The following is a 19,613-nucleotide window of genomic DNA, read 5'->3' on the forward strand; positions in this document are numbered from 1 at the left end:
GCGTGGCCACAAAGGGGCGCAAGTCTCAGACTGGCCGGGGAGGAGCACAAATGGCCTCCAATGGCCCTCGGGCATTGGTTACGGGGTTGGGTTAGCCCTGCGGTACAAACAAACAAAGCAAAGCTAACCCAACCCCGTAAGCAAGGCAAAGCTAAAGCCAATGTGGTTCAGATCAGTTGTCTGCAAAGCTAAGGCCAATTGGGTTGATGCAAAATGACTGCACACGCCAAAATCGGCACAACTCACAGCATGGCCACAAAGGGCCGCAAGTCTCAGACTGGCTGGGGAGGAGCACAAATGGCCTCCAATGGCCCTCGGGCATTGGTTACGGGGTTGGGTTAGCCCTGCGGTACAAACAAACAAAGCAAAGCTAACCCAACCCCGAAAGCAAGGCAAAGCTAAAGCCAATTTGGTTCAGATCAATTGCCTGCAAAGCTAAAGCCAATTGTGCTGATGCAAAATGACTGCACATGCTGAAATCAGCGTGACTTTCAACATGGCCATGAGTCTCAAAGGGGCTGGAAGGAGCGCAAATGGTCTCTGTCCAGCTACTGGATGTCAGTTACGGGATTGGGTTAGCCCTGCTAGCAAACTCAAAGCGAAGGCAACTGAACCCCGTGAGTGAGACAAACCATTTGATGTGGTCTCCCTTGAAATTCTCCCTAAGATTGCAGCCGGCTACTTGGATGGGTACGTTGCTTGCTAGATGAAGAACTAGCTGAACAGGCCAGCCTAATGAGTGCTGCTCAATGTTGTTAAATGCAGCTGGTGTGCCGTCCTGAGTGCTCTTCAGGCCTGTTCTGTCCAATATCTTCATTGAAGACCTGCCTGACGGCATGGAGTGCACCCTTGGTAAGTTTGCTGAGGGCATCACATTAGACGGAAGCATCAATTGGCCTGGAAGTAGAAGGGCCCTAAGGAAGGATGTGGGCAGGTCAGACTGCTGGGCTGAGGCCGATGGGATGAACTACAATGAGACTGAGTGCCGCGTGCCACACGTTGCCCGCGACAACCTTGGGTGGCAGTAGAGGGAAAGGAACACTATGGAAAGGCAACAGACTGGGGGATATGGATAAAAGCTCCACTGAACTGAGCTGGTGGAGGCTGTGGGAGGGCCTGGAAAGCTGATGGCATCCCAAGGGGAAGTCACCAACCCTGGGAGTGTTGAAGATGTCTTCATCTGTAATACAGAGACACAGCCTAGAAAGAAATACTAGTAACTCTAGAAATGCCAAGACACAAACAGCACTCGTCATAACCCACCCCCACAAAAAAGTGCAAGCAAAACAGCACCCCAACAAATGGCTTAAGATTAAGGTTAGCAGTATTTAACAGAGAAGTTGTAGGGTTGTTAGAATTACACCAAAGGTTAGAGATTAGGGTTTAGTGCTCAACTGAATGGTAGGTTGAGGGTTAATTTGGACAGGTAGTACAGGTATCTCTACAGTCATGGTTACAAATAGCACTACATTTGGAGTTCAGAGCTCATTAGGGTTGGGGTGAAGGTATTAGGTTTATTAAGATTATGCTCAGAGTGACTGCTAGGGAAGGCCAAGGCAAGGGCAACAACACCCAAGGGAACACCAAAACCGAGGGCAAAGGCAACGACAACACCCAAGGGAAGGCAACGTCAAAGGCAAAGGGAAAGCAAAGGCATGGAGACCACCAAAGAGAAGACTTCCTCAGAGGCCAGGCCCAAACAGAGGGCCTCAGAAAACACCAAACACAGACCAAAAGAGAACACCACAGGGAAGGCCAAAATGGAGGGCGAGGTCCATGGGAACACTGCAGGGAAGGCGGATGCAGAAGGCTAAGGGCAATGGCCAAAGAGAATGCAGCACAGAAGGCCAAAACCAAAAGGCCTAAGAGAACGCTGTAGGGAATGCCAAAACAAGAGGTCAAAGAGAACATGGCAAAAGAAGGCCAAGGGCAATGGCCAAGAGAACACAGTGAAGAACGCCAAAACCAACGGCCAAAGAGATCATCGCAGAGAACGCCAGAACAGGAGGCTGAAAGGAGCATGGAAAAGACGACCAAGGGCAAAGGTCAAAGAGAGCATGGAAGGGAATGCCAAAACTGAAGGCTAAAGAGAATGCGGCAAAGAAGGCCAAGTGCAATGGCCAGGAGAACATGGCATGGATGGCAAAAACCTAAGGCTGAAGAGAACACCACATGGAACACTAACAGCAAAAGCCAAAAAGAACGCTGAAGGAGGATATACCAAAACAGGAGGCCAAAGAAAATGCCACAAAGAAGGCCAAGAGAACATGGCATGGATGGCAAAAACAGGAGGGCAAGAGAATGCAGTAGGGAACATCAAGGGCAAACAGAAGGAGAACACCGCAGAGAAAGGCCAGAGCCAAGGAGAACGTGCAAAGAATAGGACAGGCAGCCTTCGGGGCACCCTGAAGTGAAGAAATGAGCTCTGGGACCCCTACCCTGCGTCTCACAAAGTAAGGAGTAAACACTGGTGGGTGTGCATTGCCCTTACCTGCTGGGCAGACAATTACCAGTCAGCAAAGTGGGGTATCCCAGGAAATGCAGCTGTCGGTTCCTTGCTGTTCCCATGAAGACCCACACATCTCTCCGTGCAGTTGTTACAGCACTCGGGAGCGCTGCAGCTCTCTGCTGCCACCTGTTGGACACAATGCAGTAATGAAGGCGCTGCCCTGCATATGTAGGGCTGCGCCCTGTGTGCATTGCTCTAAGGATGACACAAGAGAGCATCAGGAATATAATGAATGCTATGCACAAGTTTGAAGTTACAGTTAGCTTAACAATTGTTTTCCACACTATCATTAGGATTAAGGGTACTGTGACAGAAAACAAGCGTCATTATTTTTATTGCAGCATTTAGGTGAAGGGACATTTTTAATATTGGGTTAAGGGTTAGGTTTACATGTACACTGTGGGTTAATGTAATCATCATTAGAGCTCACATTAAGCTACGGGTTCAGGTCAAGATTAACATTCACGCTGCCTCCCAGCCAATCCCAGAGAGCCAAAGACTAAGGCAAGCAGAACTCCCACGGAAAGCCAAGGTGAAGGTAAAGCAAACAGCCAAGGTGAAGGGAAGGGCAAAAGCAAGGACAGCACCCAACGGAAAGCCAAGGTGAGGGCAAGGGCAAGGAGAGCGCGGCAGGAAAGGCCAAAACACATGGCCAAAGAGACTGCAGCAGGAAAGGCCAAGGGCAAAGGCCAAGAGAACACAGCAAGAAACGCCAAAACAGAAGGCCAAGCAAACATGGCATAGAACACTCAGGTCAGGGCCAGGGCTAAGAGAACATGGCAGGAAGTGCCAAAACAGGAGGCCAAAGAGAATGCGGCAAAGAAGGCCAATGCAGAAGGCTAAGAGAAGGTGGCTCGGAACACCAGAATATGAGCACAAAGACAACACCGCAGGGAATGCCCAGGCAAGGGTCAAAGAGAACATGGCAGGAAATGCCCAAACTGCAGAGCAAGAGAATGCTGCAGGGAACTCCAAAACTGAATGTTGAAGAGAACGTGGCAGAAGAAAACGAAGTTGAAAAGCCAAGAGAATGAGGCATGGAACGCAAAAACAGGAGGGCAAGAGAATGCCTAGGTAAGGGCCAAGAGAATGTGGAAGGAAATGCCAAGGAAATGGGCAAGAGAACACGGCAGGAAACACCAAAACAGAAGGGCAAGAGAACACTGCCGGGAACGCCAAAACTGAATGCTGAAGTGAATGCGGCCAAGAAAGCCAAGGGCAATGGCCAAGAGAACATGGCATGGATGGCAAAAACAGGAGGGCAAGAGAATGCAGTAGGGAACATCAAGGGCAAACAGAAGGAGAACACCGCAGAGAAAGGCCAGAGCCAAGGAGAACGTGCAAAGAATAGGACAGGCAGCCTTCGGGGCACCCTGAAGTGAAGAAATGAGCTCTGGGACCCCTACCCTGCGTCTCACAAAGTAAGGAGTAAACACTGGTGGGTGTGCATTGCCCTTACCTGCTGGGCAGACAATTACCAGTCAGCAAAGTGGGGTATCCCAGGAAATGCAGCTGTCGGTTCCTTGCTGTTCCCATGAAGACCCACACATCTCTCCGTGCAGTTGTTACAGCACTCGGGAGCGCTGCAGCTCTCTGCTGCCACCTGTTGGACACAATGCAGTAATGAAGGCGCTGCCCTGCATATGTAGGGCTGCACCCTGTGTGCATTGTTCTACAGATGATGCAAAGGAGTATTAGGGATATAATTAATGCTGTTTATAAGTTACTTAATGGGGGTCAGGGGATGGGAAGAAGAGGCATGGGGGTTTGGGTATCATACAGATTAGGAAACAAATAGCATCTCCTGACAATTGGGATGAGATATCTGGAGTTCCTGACCACAGTCATCCAGAAGAAGACAACCCTTTCTTCTTTATTAACACAAACCCAGATCTGCTGGTGAAACAGAAATGACTGTAAGACCCTTGGGTAGTTAGTGTAGTCGTGATGTTCCATTACCTGCTCCACAGGCCTCACACCACCGATTAGAGGAGCCCCAACAATCCTTAAACCCCATCAAGCTGCAAACTGAGATTAGAAGAGCGAACATAATTTAAAACATGATAATGATGCCCAGAATGCCATTAAACAACTCTGCATGGGTGCAATTAACACATGGCACTATGAATTACAGCCATAAGATGGAATGATGTGGGAGAAGACAAACCACGTTTGGAGCTCCATGTTGGAGATTATGAGGTGACAACTATGAAAGAAAGAGCAGTGACTCAACCAGAAGGAAATGGGCTTAAAAAGGGCTGCAAACAGGACCTACAGAATACAGAACCCCTCAAGAGAAAAGGGCATTAACTGTCAGCATGCCCAGAACTGCAGCACTCAGTCAGCCAAGCAGCATTATTGGGGCTGATTGAAGCACTCCAGAAGCAAGGGAGCTCTGAAAGGAAGGAATAGACGTCAGTCCTTCCATCTGCAGCTCAGAGAACAGGAGAGAACCCCTTCATCTCCTTTAGGGTGAGACTGAAGGCACTGTAAGGATTAACACAGCAGACACAGCTGCTCTACTCCAGCTTGGGATCTCCCCAGAAAGGAAGAGCACACAACGCTGCACTAAAGCAGGGATCTCTCACCCCATTTAGGGGCTCCCCCCCAAACAAAACAGCCTCTAGGTTCAGATACTGTCCTCATGGCTACCAGCCCTTAAATACAGTCAGGACCCCCCAGTAAGGAGAGCTCACAACCCTGAAATTCAAAAAGAACCACTTACCCCATTCCAAGGACCAATACTCACCCACACCCCAAAAGAAACAGTTTCCAGGTACAGAGGGTTGCCAGCCTCAAAATGTGGCCAGGATCCCCCAAGAAAGGGAGAGGTCACAGCCCTCCAATACTAAAGGGCTCACCTCAAACCCCCAAGGAAGCACTCCCAAATTCAGATGCTGCCCCTCTGCTTTCTCGCCCTTAAATGGGGTCTGGGGAGGGGAGGAGCCCGGCTCAGCCCCACCCCACAGCTGAATTGCCATCAGCTGTGCTTGCAGGGCTGCACCTTCCCAGGTGCATGGAAGCTGCTGAGTCACGGCCTGAACCACTGATTAATCAGCTGAGGCAGCACTGAATCAGCTGTGGGACCACAGGTGGAGGCAATCCAGTGTGTGAATGGAAGGTGGAGCCTGGCTACAGCTCTCCCAGACCCCATTTAAGGGCTGACTGCCCCCCAGAGAAGGGTCTCTATTGTAGCTGTGTGATGTTTCTTCTTGGTGTTCCACATCAGGGCATCATATAAAGCAACGGTAGATATAGATTTGGTGACCTAGTTCTGTGGGCTGTCTTTAGGGGCATTTTGGGTCCTTGAAAAGGAAGAAAAGAGCAGCATTCCTGGAGGACCTGGCAGAAACAGGTGGGCATTTTGTGTATTTACATATGTATATATGATATATATATTGCTGGCTGATTCATTTCACCACAATAACTTTTCTAACTATGAAGTCTTTAAAATACTATCAGAACCATGGGTTATCTCAACAAAAATACCACATAACTGCTGAAAAGGTGTGTTTTCAGGGAGAAAACGTGTTGTTGTTTTTTTTATGGAAGAAAAGTGGATTTTTGGGGGAGAATATGTGTAATGTAACTTACAAAAGTAGTATTTTTAGGGTAAAAATATGGGATTTTAGGGTGAAAAAAAGGCATTTTAGATTCTGTGGTGAGCCAGACAAAATCCCCCCAGCAAGATGAAGGAATCCCCAGCTTGCAGTTGGTGTTCCTGCTTCAGCCTGGGAAAACCATCCTCTGTGGCCAAACACCAACTGCAGTACAATGCCAGGGAGCCCTCAGAAACAGGGATCGTGGTCCTGGTGGGTAAGGAAGCATATCCAGCTTTCAAAACACTGCTTGTCAGTGCCATAGAATTCATGCTTTCAGTGGGCTTGTATCTCCTTCTAGTGTTCAAGCCTGTGCCTAACATCTTCAGTTCAGCCCTATCTTTTTTTCCCAAATGAGTCTCTGGTGAAGTCAAGATCTGGACCCGCCGGAGCACACCCCTCTCGTGCCTTTCCCTGAGTAGTTTTGGAAAGACAGGGAGATGGGCACCACAGCAATATGTCTCAGAATGATTCCTTCTGACACGTATTATGGAGGGAAGAGTACCTTTGTGGCTCCACGTTGCCATTGTATCAGCAGGCACACATTTAAGCTTTGTAACACTGCAACAGGGTGAAGGTTTTCTGCGAGGGCTTTGGAATTCAAACAAAAGAGAAAGACAAACAACAAAAGCACAACAGTTCCTTTTGAGACAGTGCTACTACTGTTGCTATTGTCCTATTGGCTTTGTCCTGCTGCCCCTACATAACCAAATCTCAAGGACCACTCTCATCATTCAGCTTGTGAAAGTTTGCCACTAACGCCTGTATATCTACTCCTTCCTAGGAGAATCGAGCCCTTGTCCACCCAGAAGAGCCACAGCAAGCAGCAATGATGCACTTTATGTTTCCATCAATGGAGAGCTCCTAGGAAGCACAGATCACTGCAGCTCGGATGACAGCCTTCCATGTGACATCAGTGATGGAGAGAAGGAGCTCATTCAAGTTGTAGCCCTCATTTCTCCCGGCTGTGCACAAGACGCTGACCTGAGCCTGCCAGACACAGCAGTCACTGACCTGGACTGTGACGGGGCATCATCGCAGTGCAGCCCAGCCCAAGCACAGCCCGAGTGCACCGACAGCAGCACCTCCATGCAGGAGCAGGTCAGTGTCAGCGAGGAGGAGCCAAGCCTCATGGAGGGGGACTTAGAATCAGAGCTCCAGTCCCAGGCACCAGGCAGCAGCATGAGCTCTGAGCCACTCTCTCCTTAATGAGAGAGGATGAGTCCCATCTGTACACCGGACCTCTCACGCCCTCCTGGCTTTTAGTGAATAAAAGCACACTCGTGCTGGATCAATGCCTTGACTGCTTTCTAAGTCTTCATTCACAGGGATTGGGATGGATGCAACAAACAGCAAGGCACCTCAGCTTGCAAGGCTATGGCTGTGGGCTGTGCGTGCAGCAGAGCTCCGGGTTTGTTCCCATTTTGTCTGGCTGTGGGATGCCTGCAACGAGAGCTCTGCTCCCATTCTGTATGGTAGCAAATAATCTCTAGCATCCTGGATGCTGCTCATGATCATACCCAACTTCCTGGCTGTGGCTTTGTGATGCTTTTGAGCGAGAGCTTTTGGATGCTCTTGGATGCCTCGGCTGCTCCCGATAGCTCTCTCCTCCCGCCGTTCAGGAGCTCCCCCTGAACAGCATCTGCCCGTCCCCCGGCCTCTCATTGGTCAGCGGCAGCTCTGTCCCTCCCCCGGTCTCTCATTGGTCAGCAGCAGCTCCGCCGGCTCCCATTGGCTGAGCCGCCGTGCGCGGGAGTGGCCGTTGGGAGCCGGCTGTTGTAGGCGCGGCTCTCTTCACAGAGCGCCGCTCCGGCAGCCCAGGCCGCCCCGCAGGAGACTGCGGCGTCATCCGGAGCTGTCCGGGCAGCACCGATCCGGAAGCCGCGGTACAACGGGAGCGAGTGCTGAGGACAGCTCCGCCGGAGGTGTGCGGGAGAACGGGACCGGGAGAGGGAGAGGAGCCCTGCGCGGCCCCAAGCACCCTGCCCTCTCCTCCCCCGTGGAACCCCCGTGGGGTTGGGCTGCGGGCTGTAGGATTGGGATGAGGGCTGTGGGATGGGCCGTGGGTTTGGGACGGATGGAGGCCTCAGGTCCCCCAGCACCACAGTGCTGCTGCCAGCATCCGGGCTGTGCCCCCCCCAACCCCTCCAGCGCTGCTCCCGGTGCCCCCCGGACCCCCTGCAGCCCCCCAGAACCGGGGCTAAGGTGGGCGTGGGAGTCCAAAGGACATGGGCAACTTTTTTTCAGTGGTCTGTGAGGACAGGAGTGAGGGGAAATGGCCATAAACTGGAGTACAGGAAGTTTTGCACCGACGTGAGCAGGAACTTGTTCACAGTGAGGTGACGGAGCACTGGAACAGGCTGCCCAGGGAAACTGTGGATTGTCCTTCTCTGGAGCTACTCTAGGCCCAGCTGGACGCCCAACTGTTCAGCCTGCCGTATGGAGCCTGTTTTGCAGGGGGGGGGGGGGGGGGGGGGGGTTGGACACAATGATCTCCAGAGGTCCCTTCTGGCCCCTACAGTTCTGTGATTGTGTGATTGTAATCGTTGCTTCTTGCAGCAGTGCAGTGTTTCAGAAGAGAGAAAAACATGGCAGGCATGAACTGGCTGTCTGTTGTTGGTAAAGCTGTGCTGAGAACTGGACTGACTATTGCAGCTGAAAATGTGTGCCAAGTCTGCAGACACAGAGGAATAACTTTTCCCTGCAGGTGGAGCTTGTCTAAGGTAAGTCCTTGCTAGGTGAGCTTCTGATCATGATCTTGGAGGTCTTCTCCAACCTTGCTGACGCTATGACTGTAGAAAAGGCATCTGCTGGGTGATTGCTTTTCTGGGTGAGCGTCACCCTGCTGGAAAGCAGGAAGCTGTTGTCTTTACAGACAGCCACATCCACGGGGATTGGAAGCTTTGGAACCTGAACCTTGTCTTTCCCGTCTCATGTCCAATAACTCCTGTTGTTTGAAAGCAGCACCTTAGAGGCAACCTTGATTTCTCCAGCCATTTGTATTGTTCCTTTCTTTGTGTTTGCACAGCTGACCATGAAATGTTGAGATGTTCTCCTTCCCTAGTTTTCAAAGCTAGCTTATTTAACCCCTATATGTTCAAACCCTAGACCCACCTGAGCTCCTTATCTCAATCCCCCCTTTTCTTAAGTCTAGCAAAACCTTTTGCTAGATGATCACATTTCAAGAAAGACAATTCCTAAACTAACTCCCATTTTCCATCTTCTGTCTTAGCCTGTGTTTTTTCCAGTCCTCGTAGCTATTCTGTGAACCCTTACACATCCATAGTATGCATCGCAGATAAATACATACTAAGATAAGCAAAGCAGTTACTGTAATGCAAGCCATAAAGAGCTGCTTTAATCATGCAAAATTAGGTTGAAAGAAGTATCATCTAATATGCACAACAATTCTGATTGATAATCATATTCACTCAACACCTCATTCCCCACCTGTATAGAGATCTCCTTTTGTACAGTATAAGATTGCCCACAAAGAATCTCATATGGGCTTAGTCCTTCCTTGGTTCGGGGTTTAGTCCGAATTCTCAGAAGTGCCAAAGACAGTGCCTGCGGCCAGAGAATCCAAGCCTCTTGGCCAAGTTTTACTATCTGTAATTTGATCAGGTGATTCATTTTTTTCCATCTGTCCACTTGACTGCGGTCTATACGGTATGTGCATTTGCCAATCAATCCCCAATAATGTGCTTATCCAAAATGTGCTTATTTGTTGGACCACCTTGGCAAAAAAATGTGGGCCTCGATCCGATGAGATTGCTGCAGGAACCCTCAACCTTGGAATTATTTCATGTAACAGCATTTTTGTGACCTTCCAAGCCTTATTTGCCCTACAGGGAAATACCTCTGACCATCCCGAATAGGTACCAGTTAGTACCAACATACAGCAATACTCCCCTTTTCTTGGGAGTTTCAAGAAATCAATTTGCAGTTGTTGCCCTGGAAGGTTCCCTTTCCCAATAGGCCCATTTGTACCCTGTTCCTGGTACTAGGATCATACTTTGTAATGTCTGTTCACCCAATACTTTTTCTTATCCTCCCTTAGAACCAATTTCCATAGAATACCAAAGGGCAAAACAGTGTGTCCATCTGGACGTGTGCCCCTCTGTCAACTTGCTCTCTTCCCTTTTAAATCATTAATTAGCTTCCTATCCTCTTTAGAATATTATACAGGTTCTGACTCATGTTCAGAAATTTTAAGTTTACCATCTGGAATTAAAGCCACCTTCAACTAGCTGTTCTGCCACCTGATCCACCATCTTATCTCCAGCTTCCTGTACAGTGTTACCTTTCTGATGTCCTTTACAATGTATAATAGCCACACTCTTTGGTAGATCTACATCATGCTGTTTTTCCTTGTGTGAGCAATCTTTGCTCTTTTCAGATGGTGCTATGAGCGTGTAACATCCCAAATACATAATTAGCATCTGTTCATATATTTCAGACTCTTGTCAAGGCAGCTATTTCAGCCTTCTGAGGTAAAGTCCCCACAGGTAATGGTTGTGCTTCGATTACCTTTGTCAGTAGCAGTTACTGTGTATCCTGCCTTACAGTTTCCTTGTCTCACAGAACTGCTTCTGCTGGTAAGCCAGGTGTCTTCTGCATCTTCTAAGGATTCGTCTTTCAAATCCAACTGGTAAAAGTCCGTAACTTCAGTTGTTTCAAAGCAGTCATGAAAAACTGGTTCTCCAGGAGTTCTGCTAAGGAAAGATGCTGGGTTGACAATATTAGTTACAATTAATTCTGTGTCATCCTGCTCTACCAGGATGGCCTGGTATTTCAGGAACCTTTGGGGGTGAGAGCCAATACCCCCCTTTTAACTCCAATACAGTAGACACTGTATGAGATGTTAAAACTGTTATTTGTAAATTTGCTGGCTTCTTGAATATTGAGCACTAGTGCAGCCACTGCCCTCAAGCACTCTGGCCATCTCTTACCCACTTCATAAAGGGGCTTTACCAACAGTCCATAGCTGTGTATCCACAGTTGGCACCATCCTGTCATTCCTGAGAATGTACAGAGTTCTTTCCTGGTAGTCCTTGAGATTCAAAGTCCAGCTGTAACCTCCTGTCCCAGACACATCACTTGCCATTGAGTTATTTGTGCCGTCTGTTGAGAAACTTGATAAAGAAATTCAGCAAACTCACAGTCCATTACACACAGTTCTCTATTGTTTCATGGCATCCACATTCTGCAGTAAAGTTCCACCATGGGATGGAGGAACCCAAATCTCAGGCTCGCAAGTTGACCAGTTCTCAAAAATCATTGGGCTGTTCCCACAACCCTGAGTAACACTGTCCAGGTTAACTGAATCTTTTTCTCTCCATATTGGGGTTTCCTATTCAAAGGCAAATAACCTTAGGCTTTCTTTGGCCAAATCAGGCAGAAAAGGCATCCTTCAAATCCAGAAGGTAAACTCCACCTACTCTTTCCCTAACTTGGTTAATAAAGTGTATGGATTTACCACCACGGAGTGCATGCATTCAATGATTCTATTACTTGCCCTCAAATCTTGTACCAAACTATAGCACTTACTATCCAATTTTTCATCAGCAAGACTGGAGTATTGTATTTGGATTCACATTCAATTAGTAATCCGAAATCCAAAAGTTATCTATTATGTCTTTTATCCTCCTACAGTTGCATATCCCCAAAGGGCACTGCTTTACCCTGACTGGGCTAGCTCTAGCTCTTGCTTTTAACTTGGGGCTGTATTTTGGCTCTACCAGGTATCCCTGATACCCACACTCCTAAGCATACCTTATTTAAGATTTCTACAACTTCTGAGGGTACAACATTGTTTTTTCCAGTTTGTATTAAAGCCAGACTTAGAATTTTCAATCAGTTAATATTGTTTGACCCTTAGCTCCAGTTTTATTGAATTTAATCTCTGCATCCATTTGTTCTAATCAGTCTTGCCAGACTAACAGTTTTGGAGAACCTGGCACGTACAAGAATTCATGTATTCCTACTTATTTTCTCAGCCTATATTTAACTGATCCCAAGAGGTAAGCTTTTTCTTGTTGGGCAGTAGCTCCTACTACTGTTGCAAAATCATCTACGGGTGGTAAGAGGCACCTGTACCCACCAGAAAATAAACCTCTTTATCCTTCTCTCCTAGCTGCAATTTAACCAGTGGGTCTGATTTCTGTCCTCTTTGGTTCTGACATCCCTGTTACACCTTGCCTTCCTCAGCCTGTGTCCTTCCCAAACCTTTCACTTTCTAAACTCTCATTATTACATAAATCACTAACATTATGTTTCAGTTTCACCTCCTCCTCTCCAAAGGCTTCCAGTGCTAACACTGGAATTTCGGGTTTCTTAGATCTCTGCAGATGAAGGCAATTCTCACTTCCAGTGCCCCGTCCTCTCCACCTCCCCCTGCCTTCACAGGTAATGCTGTTTACAACAGCACTCTCTAACTACGGCTCTCTCTCACTCTAAGAGTTCTGCTCGTGGGGGAACTGTGCGGGGGGGTTTCTCTCATGGCAGCACAGATAAACTCACTTTCTCTTTAACCCTTTTTTCCTTCGTCCACTATTCATACCCTCAGTTACACTTCTGTATACCATTACACCATCAAAACTGTTTGTCCCATTCCTTTCAGAACCCACAAATCAAACAATACAGTTCTTCAGTTTCCACAAACACCCAGTACTTAGTCTCGTGAATAGAGCACTCAATTATAAAAACTATTCGTGTTACTTCATTTACGTTCCCTCCTTAAGAATAACAGTAAGAAAGTATTATAGTTTAGGATCCCATTCCAGGGCCACTTCTCATCATCTTCTAACTTATATATTAACCACCACTGATTGTAATACTTGATTAAAGTTTTCTTAGTCAGGGTGCCTCCAGGTTCCCCTGCAATATCCCACCAATATACCAATACGCATCCCAAGGGGGTTTGTTTGGGAATTTCCTTCCCCTGGGAGCCTCCCATCATGTTTACAAAATTCTTATTGGTTTGTTACTGCCTTAAGATTTCCACAAGTAACTCTCAGTACTCTAGAATTTCCCCACACTAATCCCCAGTGCTCCATCCATCAGTCACGATGGCACTCTGGACACAAATGATGCCAACAGCCCCGGTATACCTCCTCACACACTAAACAAAGTATAACATAAATGGGCCAACATTCATTTGTCGGGTGGAATGTACACCTTTCCTTTGGTTCCTCTTCCCAATCTATGGAGTACGAACTCCCATCCTTATTCCAGTCTATAAAATACATACAAACAGCAGACAGACAACACAAAGAATTGTCTTTCACTTCATCCTTCTCTGGCCGTTTCCCTCATGGGAGAACGGAACCACGGACTGGGGACTCCGCACTCGCTTTGTGGCTTTGCCGCGTCCCACTCACACACACACACACACACTCAAATGCTGGTTTAGGTACAGTCTGAGATCGAACGCTTGAAAGAATGTTTTGAATGCATCAGTAGTTCAAATACGCGGTACTGACCATTTACAACAGATGGTAATACAACCTATGACTCCTGCTATTATTGACACAAAAATCCACGTTGTCATTTAGCAAAACACACTGTTACCAACCACCTAGGGGAGAGTTATTACTATTTTTTCCACACGTACAACTTACAGGTCCCCCTTTTATACACAACCTAACCCATGAGCTCAATACCTCAGGGGCAGCACTATGGCTTTATCCAGCGTAGGACGTCTCCTCATGACTTATGGGTTCCCCTTATCCCCATTCACAAACCTAGTCTGCCGGTAGATGGTCCTTGTCTATCCCCGCAGTGATCAGGAGAGGAAGGGGAGTCCATCCAAGAAACCCTGAGGTGCGCCTGAAGCATCCCCCTCCTGAGCTGGTCCTGCAGCCGGACAGAGAGTGTCCCATCTGGGTCACCAAAATTGATGTGCGGAATAAAACTCTATAACCCGGTTAGGTTATAAAGCAGGTATGGTTTATTCGGCCAGCCGGGTGCAAGGGGGATCACTCCATCAAACTTGCACACCAACAAGCAAAAATGCTACAGATTTGTAAGCCAAGTCCATACATATTCAGCAGAATTCTTGGAACCCATCTACATATTCATTATCCTTCCAGAAATTCATTTACACACTGCCCCTCCCCTGGCGCATGCATTGTCTGTAGTAGGGGTCTCCCTCTGGTGGTCGTGGGGATGAAGTCAGAAGTCTTCCTCGTGAAGGCTCAACATCTTCCTCAGTCTGACCTTTTTACAGTGCATTCAAACCAGACAAAGCCATTCATTTTGTACTGTTTCTTTCTTTGTGTTTGCACAGCTGACCATGAAATGTTGAGATGTCATTCTCCTTCCCTAGTTTTCAAATCTAGCTTATTTAACCCCTAAATGTTCAAACCTTAGACCCACCTGAGTTCCTGATCTCAATATTCTTAAGTTGGAAATGGAATGTAAAATGCTATAATAAACTTAACTTAGAAAAAAGGAAAATAACTCTATCTTTAAAGAAATACTTTCAGCAAGTATCTTTTTCTGCTAATGAAAAAGATGTCATATTGCAAAACTAGTCTTTGAAAATAGTATTTAAAGAAATAAATGAGACTTGAGGGGTTGCTGTCTTTCATCATTTTTCGTATCTATGAAATACTTTTAGACATCTCTTCTCATTGCATGTTCTCAGTCTTGTTTTTAAACAAAAATGACTAAATCTTTTGACAGACTTCAGCATATACCTGTTGTGCATCCAGCAAATTGGAAACATCTTTTAGAAGTGCCACTCTTGAAGTGCTTTGATTTTTTTTACTTTAGATAAAAGATATCTGGAGCTTACTGGATGGTTTTGAAAAGAACAATATATAAACTTGGATGGTTTGTGTCATTTTTTCAGAACAAGCGGTCTCTGTATCTGTAATTTCTGTGGCTCAAAAGACAAAGCTTTCCTTCAATTCTTTTCATAGACCTGCTGGTTGGGACAATGAAAAGAAAATTGCCATTTTACATGAAAACTTCACAAGAGTGAAACCAGACGATGCGTATGAGGACTTCATTGCAAAGCCTTGTGTACGAAAGGTAAGAAGAGGTAAACTCTTTCCCCTCTGTTAAATAAGTACAGTTTGCTTCAATGGTTGCTAACAGCAGTGTTGAAAATCTTCAAATCAAAATACTGTTTTCTGTATCCAAATGCATAAACCATCAGGCATTTATTTTCCACTAATTTAAGATACCAGAACAAAGACATCATTCACCCTAGCGAATCAAAGGCAGTCCAAAATCATCCATTTCATGTGAACCTTTTGGGAAGCATAGTGCAAAAATGCCTTTTGAAAACAGTATGCTATTCTGTGAGTTTGACAATTTCACAAGTGCTTTTGAGGCTATTATAAAAAAATAGACCTTGGCTAAGAAGAAAGTGTCTTACTGTATCACTGACATTCATGCTAACCCTTCTTGCGTTTGCATCAGCTGTTAAAATTGATTAAGGGTCAGTGTAATGGTTTTGGGAGCTGTGGGATTGAATCTGAGGTTTTACAGAGTAAGATAATAAAATGGGTATTTGAAAGATGCTGATGAGATTGAAAACTAAGCTTAAAAAGACGAGCATGACTACTTATCAAGTACTCTTCTTTTGAGGGGAATTTCCACAGGCTGGCTTCCTTGCTAGGCTACTTCATTCACATAAAATATTTTTTAATCGCAGCTTCTTCCGTATTTCTTCTCTTCTATGTGTGAAAGAAGTTAAATTATTTTAAGTAACAGTGCTAAACTTTTGTCTCCTTTTCTTTGCTATTGACCACCAAGCCAAAAATAGTTGAAGTCAATTTCTATTTTTAATGAAGTATTTTTTTTTCAACAGTTATTCCATACTGAATTGGTGACAGCAGAAGATGACCAAGAGTTTCTTAAGAGACTGCAGGTAAAAAAACCAAGGCCTTTTTATACAAGACTTCACTTTAAGCTCTCCACTGTTATTTGCCTCCAGTTTTCCACTCTTCATTCGCTTGACAAGATAATGACTTCTCAGCTTTGCAATTTCAAATGTAATTGTGAGCTAAGACTTGCATGTATTTCTACGCATACGAGTAGAAAATATGGCCACTTGTCTTGGTAAATTGAAAGAAAAATATGCTGAAAACAAAACAAAAAAACATTCTAAAGGAGAAGAATAAGATCATTTGAAATTTCACAACATACATCGGTCCATCTGTAAAAGTGTGAGTACATTGCCATTTTCTTACACCTAGAGGCTTGAAAGACTTCAAGGTGTCAAATGTAGCCATGCTGTGTCTTATTTTCCTTTGTTTATAAGAACTGCTCTGTTATTTAAAAGAAAACGAATAATGGTTTTCTACGTAGTTGATGGTAAGTATCATAAAGGTTATAGAGACTTGAGTGTCTGTGGTTCTGATTTGTGGTTCTGAAATGTTTGTGTGATAACATTTTAACATTACTTAAAAATGAATTAATTCTAACTAGCTGTGGAAACAGAAATATCTGATGATTACTGAACTGCAAATTTCATACACTGATTCATTCTTTCTCTTAATAGAGGCACAGACTCAAAATAACCGCGTTGACTTTATTTGTTTATTTATCCCCCCTGGTGTATAGAGTACGGTGCCAATATGAAAGATTTTTTTTTTTTTAATGTTGCATTTAGTTTATGTAACCAATTCATTTAATTTGTTCTCTAATCTGTGTGATACTGTTTGTTGTTTTTTTTTCTTTTTTTTTAAGGAATCTCCTGCGGGAGGAGGACCTGCAGGATCCCCAAGAATTCAGGGTGGAGCCGATCCCGCCAATGTAGCTAGTGCCTCACCAATAGCATCAGTTAAGAAACCAGTTCCAAATACTAAAACCATGAATTAGCATCTTAATGTTTTTTTGACATGTTGTTTCCCTTAGAAAAAAACATTCCTAAAAAAGAAAGATGTTGGAATTTATTCACTAGTAGTGAAGTGTTAGTTTAGTAACAAGAATGAATTTATGGCATCAACCCAGTTTTTGTTGTTTGATGTTGTCATTCATGTGACTTGAAGTAGTGTTCTGTTACTGCCAAGCAGTTAGGCAGAGTTGAAATAAATTAATTCTTTACGTTGCCTAAGTATGTTTTTTATGCGTTAGTTGCATTGTTATAGTGGAGACTGGTTTAAAGTCCACACAGTTTTATACTTAATATAATTTATTCTGGAATCCCTAGTTAAACTTGTACTTCTTCTAAATCCTTTCAAGACTGTAATTTTCTCTTGCACCTCAAATAACTTGGAAATTACACCTCTTCCCCTCCTTCAACCCAAAGATGTATCTCCACATTGACTGATTTGTTTCTTCCCAAAATGGAACTCCACATTATTGCATGGTTTCTGTCCTCTCTATATACTAAGAAAGTAGGTAGGACATTCTTCTTAAAAATATTCTTAATTATTCATTTAAGGAACATAATTCACTTACGATGGGTAAAGTATTCCTACCATTCTAGACAATGTCTCATTGCTAGATAGCCAAGTTCTGATATATGCAAAGTAGTGTGGTAAGAAAGACTGCTCTAGAACTTCTATGCTGCTTTTTTTTTAGTAGACTTAGAAATCTTTACGTTGCATGTAGATAATACTACTTTTAGGGGGAAAAAAAATGCATTCTGCTCAGAAGAGCATTAATGTGCAGTTATCTCTGACTTTGCCAAAGAATGCAAAGAACTTGTGTCTTAAAATCGAACAAGGCAGAAGACTGGAAGTGAGGATGGAATAAGAAGTAGGATCATTTCTATAAATAAGAAGCAGTACATAGCCAATCGTACTCTAGGAGTGATTAAGGTATAATGGGGGTAGGATTCCTGAAGCCCGGTTAGTAATTTAATCTCAGAGTTTGGTTGCAGGTAACGTCTTTATTGGCTGTTTTCTAGAGTTTCTGCTCACATGAGCAGGTCACAGATCGCTGACATGCTGGTTCACAGAGCTATTATAATAGTTCAGGGCAACTACAGGGAAATATGAAACTTCAAAACTTAAAAACAAAGTAAAGTTTGTAAGAAATAGAGCATTTCTGTGTGAAAGCTTTCTTTTTTTGTTTTCCACCAGTATAGATTGGGTTTTCTTCCTAGGCCACATCTTCCAATAGTTATTGTGTACTCCACAGGTATCTCTTCAGGTGACAGCAAGTTCAGACCTAACCTAAAGAGAAGACATGATGCATTGTCACTGCATCAGTGGACAAGGGAAGAGCCACTGATATCACCTATCTTGACTTCAGTAAGGCCTTTGGCATGGTAGCCCACAACGTCCTTCTCTCCAAATTGGAAAGATACAGATTTGATAGGTGGACTGTTGGATGGATGAAGAACTGGCTGTAGGGTCAAGTCCAGAGGATGATGGTCAGTGGCTCAACGTCTGGATGGAGAATGGTGATGAGTGGTGTCCCCCAGGGATTGATGCTGGTGCCAATACTCTTTAATATCTTCATCAGTGACATTGACAGTGGGGTCAAGCGCACCCTCAGCAAGTTTGTAGATGACACCAAGCTGTGGGGTGCGGTCGACACACCAGAAGAATGGGGTGCCATCCAGAGAGAGGGACCTAGACAGGCTTGAGCAATGGGCTCAGGTGAACCTCATGAGGTTCAGTAAATCCAAATGCAAGATCTTGCACCTGGGTTGAGGCAGCCTCCATTACCAATACAAGCTGGGGGATGAAAGGATTGAGCGCAGCCCTGCTGAAAAAGACCTGGGGGTACTGGTGGTTGGCAGGCTAGACATGAACTGGCAATGTGCCCTTGCAGCCCAGAAAGCCGACTGGATCCTGGGTTGCATCAAAAGAAGTGTGGCCAGGTCATGGGAGGTGATCCTGCCCCTCTGCGCTGGTGAGGCCTCACCTGGAGTACTGCGTCCAGATGTGGAGTCCTCAGTACAGGAGAGACATGGAGCTGTTGGAGTGCCTCCAGAGAAGGGCCACAAAAATGATCCACAGAATGGAACACTTTTTCTAGAAGGACAGGCTGAGAAAGCTGAGGCTTTTCAGCCTGGAGAAGAGAAGGCAGTGAGGTGACCTGATAGTGGCCTTTTGGTATCTAAAGCGGAGCTACAGGAAAGAAGGGGAAAGACTCTTTAGTAGGGTTGGTGGTGACAGTGCAAGGGGAAATGGTTTCAAGCTCAGGGAGGGTAGGTAGGTTTAAGCGAGATAAAAGGAAAAAATCTTTTACAGTGTGGGTGGTGAGGCACTGGAACAGGTTACCTAGTGATGTGATTGCTGCGGAGACCAGCTTCAGGGCAGGTAAGACTGCACTGGATAAGGGACCTAAAGCAAAAAGGCCGACCAAAGAGCTCTTTTTAGGGCTTTTTTTAAGCCAGCAAAAGCACTGTGCCGGTGCTGGTAGCTGGTAGCTCACTGTATGGTGGGGCCTCTTTAGCACGCGATATCTCTTCTGCTGGTGATGTTCCTAACTTTTTGCCTTCAGGCCAGTCCATGATCACCTCTAGGATTCCTGGACAGCTGAGGTTCCCCATCGGAGCTCGTTGTATAATCAGCGCAATCCACTTGCTCCAA

The 19,613-nt window shown here is 45.5% G+C and overlaps 1 long non-coding RNA gene across 1 annotated transcript; it reads left to right on the forward strand.

Moving 5' to 3' along the window:
* Positions 1-8,667: 8,667 nt before the first annotated feature.
* LOC121110905 lies at positions 8,668-18,637 on the forward strand. Its single transcript, XR_005860220.2, has 4 exons — positions 8,668-8,831; positions 15,036-15,147; positions 15,932-15,991; positions 16,813-18,637. It is a non-coding gene; the product is annotated as an uncharacterized LOC121110905 (long non-coding RNA).
* The last annotated feature ends 976 nt before the right edge of the window (positions 18,638-19,613 follow it).

The sequence above is a fragment of the Gallus gallus genome, chromosome 5 (genome assembly GCF_016699485.2).
Source record: "Gallus gallus isolate bGalGal1 chromosome 5, bGalGal1.mat.broiler.GRCg7b, whole genome shotgun sequence".
Classification (NCBI taxonomy): Eukaryota; Metazoa; Chordata; class Aves; order Galliformes; family Phasianidae; genus Gallus; species Gallus gallus.